Genomic DNA, 6,000 nt, shown 5'->3' on the forward strand with positions numbered 1-6,000 from the left:
CAGAAAATAAATTAATCAGAAAATAAATTAATCAGAACTTAGTATAAAACACTCAATTCAGATTACATGCATATTTACAATAACACAGTTCAGATTACATGCATAGCTTATATAAAACAATTAAACATATATATACATTAAGATGCCCTTCTTCTTTTCCTGGTGACATTCACATTTGTTTGTCCATTTACAATACGAAACGATGGATTAATCCAAATTCCCTCATCATGATCATCTCTAAGATATAAACCATCATCAGTTGAATCAATTTCATGTGGTTGTTGTGATGTTGCAAATAAAAGATCATTACCAACATCTTCATCATTATTGTTATCATCACTTATTTTATTGGTCGATAGGACAACAGACCATTTATCATTAGAAGGATCAGTGACATAAAACACTTGTTGAGCTTGCGACGCTAAAATAAAAGGCTCGTCTTTGTATCCCACCCTATTAAAATCGACAAGCAAGAATCCTGACTCATCAATCCGAACGCCATTATTATTATCGACCCACTTGCAACCAAATATGGGAACACGAAACATTGTGTAGTCTAACTCCCATATGCGCTCGATAACCCCAAAATATGATAGATTTGCATATATTGGGTTTTTGTCTTTTGCACTTGAGACATGCATCGCTTCAGCTACGAGAGTGACTCCACTATTTTGCATAGTGGTCTGATCATCTTGTTCTTTGGTATAAAATGTGTAGCCGTTAATAACATAACCAGTGTAAGAAAAGACATGTAAGCTCGGACCATTTGCTAGCCACCTCAATCTATTTGAAATTGATCCGGGGTCTATATCAAATTTTGACATTATGTGATTTTTTAACCATGTTACAAAACTTCGATTGTGCTCTCGAGTTATCCAATTTTGATTCCTATTCATGTTCAAACGAGATAACTGATCAATGTGTATTGTAACATACGGTTGAACCTCATCATCATTGTGCAGAACATACAATTGTGCCTGCTCCCATTCTGTCCTTGATATAGTCAGTAGTCTCCTTCCAGTTATCCCTTCTCCTGATAGTCTTCCCGAATGACGAGACATGGGAAGCCCTATGGATTCAACATTGGACAGATATTCAGTACAAAATTCAGCAGCCTCTTCAACAATGTATCGTTCAGCAATACAACCTTCTGGTCGACTTCTACTTTTTACGTACCCTTTTAATATTTTCATATATCGTTCTATCGGATACATCCATCTCATATAAGCTGGCCCACAAAGTTGTGTCTCCTTAACCAGATGAACAGTAAGGTGAACCATTATATCAAAAAACGATGGTGGGAAATACATTTCAAGCTCACACAAAGTAACAACAATTTCCCTCTGCAATGTCGGTAATTTCTGAGGGTCGATCACTTTACTACAAATTTCCCTGAAGAAGAAACATAATCTAGTTAAGGCTAGTCGAACTTTTTCAGGTAAAATGGAACGTATACCTATTGGTAGCAAATGCTCCATTATAATATGACAATCATGGGTCTTCAAACCTTTTAACTTGAGGTCTTTCATACAAACCAAATTTTTAATGTTCGAAGAGTATCCTTCTGGAACTTTAACTTCGTGTAGAAATTTACATAAAACAATTTTTTCCTTTCTAGATAGAGTATGAGCGGCTGGAGGTAGATATGTGCGATTTCCTTTCTTTACTGGAGCCAGTTCATTTCTTATTCCCATATCGACCAAGTCCAATCTTGCATTGACGCCATCTTTAGACTTTCCTGGAACATTGAGTAACGTACCAATAACACTTTCAAATACATTTTTCTCAATATGCATCACATCGAGGAAATGTCTTACATACAATGACTTCCAATATGGCAATTCAAAGAAAATTGACTTTTTCTTCCACCCAGTTTTCACCAGCTCTCCCGCAAAAGGTTTGCCAAATTTATTGGTCAAACCTTGTACTTTTTCAAGTATTTGATATCCAGTCGGTGCTAAAGGAGCTTTACCTTCCTCTGATTTTCCATTGAATGCATTTCTCCACCCACGATACTGATGACTATAAGGTAAAAATCTACGATGTCCAAGAAACACATTCTTCTTACAATGTTTCAACCGCATCCAATTTGTACTCTCTTCACATATAGGACATGCACACTGACCTTTAATGCTATATCCTGATAAATTACCATATGCTGGAAAATCATTAATTGTGCCGAACAACATAGCCCTCAAATTGAAACATTCTTTCTTATACCCATCATAAACTTCCACACCTGTCTCCCACATACTTTTTAAATTTTCGATTAGAGGAGTCAAGTATACGTCGATATCATTCCCCGGTTGTTTGGGTCCAGAAATTAACAGAGACAACATCATAAACTTACGCTTCATACATAACCATGGAGGTAGGTTATATATTACCAAAATCACAGGCCACGTGCTATGTGAGATGCTTTGAAGACCATGTGGATTCATTCCATCAGTAGAAAGTGCAAGTCTTAGATTTCTTGACTCTATCCCGAATTCAGGATACTCGTGATCAATTTTTGCCCATTGTGGGGAATCTGCAGGGTGTCGAAACATTCCATCTCTAATTCTTTCATCTGCATGCCATGTCAAGTGTTTTGAATCTTCTTCACTGCGATACATGCGCCTAAATCTTGGTATTATAGGAAAATACCACACGACTTTTGCTGGAGTAGATTCTTTCTTCTTATATCGAGAGACATTGCATTTCGGACACGCCTTAAGTAGTTCATATTCGTTTCGAAATAAAATGCAATCGTTAGGACACGCATGAATCCTTTCGTAACTCATTCCAATAGAACACAAAATCCGTTTAGCCTCGTAGGTTCGACTGGGAAGTTCATTATCATCTGGCAACATATCTTTTATGAGTGTTAATAATTCTGTAAAGCTTTTATCAGACCATCCATTACTCGCTTTTAAGTTGTACAACTTTAATATCGCTGACAGTCTTGTGAATTTAGTACAACCATTATATAATTCTTTCTCTGCATCACTCAACAAACTTTCAAACATTTTAGGACAATCTCGAAGATCTTCTTCAACTGCTTTTGCAATCTCATCAACTCGGTCCGGCTCATATGTATCTGTATCGAAGTCAGTTGAAGCATATGTCGAACTATTCTCAAAATTAATGTTTCCTTTTTTTTTCTCACCATGTCTTATCCAACATGTGTAGCTTTGATCAATTCCATTACATACTAGATGTCCTTCTAATTCATCTTCTCTAACACGTTTTCCAAAACAACATTTTAAACAAGGACAAACTACTCTATTTGGATCTTTTGCATTCTTCACTGCAAACTCAACAAACTCCTTCACTCCAATTTCATACTCTTTTGACAATCGATTGGCTGAAATCCATTTCCTATCCATATTATACCACCTATATAAATGCAGTAACAAAAATAATAAGCTTTCAAAACATATCAACAAGTTTCAAAAAGAAACCAATATCAACTAACAATTTCAAAACAGAACAGATCATGTGGTATGAGTTTTTGACAATTTTTGACAATTTCAAAACATAACAGATCATGTGTAAAAGAGATTTAATATATATATATATATATATAAAACAATTTTTAGTAGATTTAATATATATGTAACAAAACATAACAGATCATGTGTAAAAAATACCTTAGACAACGTAGATGGCCGCACAGTACGTAGAGGATATTAGGGTTCCCAACGTATATAATTATTTGAAAGATGTAGAGGATATGAGGGTTTCCAACGTATATAATTATTTGAAAGATGCAGTTTACAACGCTTGTGAAAAAAGCGCTGTAACTGATACGCGAAAGCGCTTCCTTTTACAGCGCTTTTTTGACAAGCGCTGTAAAAGCCTTATAACGTGATGCGCAAACGTTATATGACCTACTACAGCGCTTGTTTTACAGCGCTTGGCATCAAAAGCGCTGTAAAAGGTTCCGTTATTTTTAAAATATAATTACAACAGCGCTTGTGTTTAGCAAGCGCTGTAAAATGGGCGCTGTTAAATGTCATTTTTGGCGTAGTGTTTAGTCGGAATTCATCACAACCAATTAGCATATATCAAATTATTAATACCTATATTTATATCACACTTAGTCGAAATTCATCGCAACCGATTAACATATATTAAACCACAATATAATTTAATTTTTACAAACTTGTCACGTTTAATAAATTTTAATTTTTAATTTTTTTTTGTTATATTTTGACATTCTATAGTTACTAAAACAATTAATCAACTATCATTTACTATTTTATTCTATCATTACTAAACCAATTAATCTGTTTAATGTAATGTGTGGACTATATTATAAATTCCTCTTTAAATTTAACTTTTGGGAGGTTTTGGATATATGTTATTTACTATGTGATTCGTGATCTTGAATAGAAACTCTAAACCCTAAATACATTAAGATACAAATCATAAAACATTAAAATCTTAATTATAAAACATTAAAGAAGAAAGATAACGTACCAGAAGAATTAAATAGAACAAGAATTGTTAATGTTAATATGAATGATGTGGATGATAAATTATTTTGGAGATATGTATGGAAGTTGGGTACCCTTGATTAATTTCATGAATATTAGATTTTAGAATATCAATAAGTATTCAATTTGTTTTGGAGCTTATTCATTTACTACCATCTGCTTCATTTTCAGGTATTGTATAGTTTTTATTTTTTTCAATAAGCATTTTTAGAGTTTTTATTGAGAATATATATGTTCCACTCCTCCTAGTAGTATAAAGTATATTAAAGGGAACACTCTAAATAGTTATTATACTTTGTGTTTAAAAATTGTGTTCCTTTGTCCTAGAAATCTAATAAAGTCAATTTTTTTCTTGTATTATCTCCCTCTTTCTTCAAAGTTTTAAATTATAGAAATATAATAAAATGTCAATAATCTATTTATTTAGTCCATTTGTAATATTAAATATTATTCTTAGTGTATATTTAATTAATAATTATAGAAAATAGATTGCTATATCAAATATACACTTAATGAAACCAACGTGAAAAGAGGGAAACAAGCATCTAACTATCTATAATAATATTTGACAGTGGCACATGATAAAGTCTTGTGGAAAACAGAACAAATATTATTTGGACTATTAGATGACCAAAACTCAATTCAACGGCAGATGTGATGTGCGGTTTGTTAATAATTAAATACTAGACGCTAACCCCCGTATTGCGCGGGTATATTTTTATTTATTAAATTTAAGTGGATTTAGAAGAAAAAATTTATAAAGTTTTATGTCATAATTAAGTATTTATATCAATAATATATATACAATTTTATCAATATAATTAATAGAAGAGAAGTACCAATTTAGACGAATGACTTGAATAAATAAAGTACCGTATTAATATTGAGATCGTTGGATATGTTAAATATTGAAGTAATATATTTGATAATTGAATTAAGATATACAATTGAGTTACAAAATATATTACTTTATTGTTGAAACTAAAAATGATTAAAGTAAAATACTTGGAAATACATTCATCTTGTATTTTACTTTATTACTTTTTTGTTGTCTCATTCGATCATTTTAATCATACATCTTTATGGTAATTGTGAATTTTTTAATTTTAAATCGGATATATTAGAATTTTAATTTACAAACATTCAAATTGTTATTAACATTAATAGAGTAATCATAATGATTAACATTTTGGTTTCAAAATCGAAATCCAAAATTTATAACAATTACAAAATATTAATCCTCAAACAATTATAAATATATATTAAATATAAATAATTGCAAATGAATTACTTTAATTTCATACCAATTAACACTATAAAACAATAAATTTAATTTAAATAATTTCAGTAAAATAAAGTTGACCAAAATTCAACAAACATATTTTGTCCATCATTTCTAAATATTTATATGCTATATATATTTACCAATATTAAAAAATGAAAATCAAATATAAATATTTTTTTGTTCTCTCACTCGATCATTTTAATTTAAAAACTAATTACAAAATATTAATTGTCA

The sequence above is a fragment of the Cicer arietinum genome, chromosome 1 (assembly GCF_000331145.2).
Source record: "Cicer arietinum cultivar CDC Frontier isolate Library 1 chromosome 1, Cicar.CDCFrontier_v2.0, whole genome shotgun sequence".
Classification (NCBI taxonomy): Eukaryota; Viridiplantae; Streptophyta; class Magnoliopsida; order Fabales; family Fabaceae; genus Cicer; species Cicer arietinum.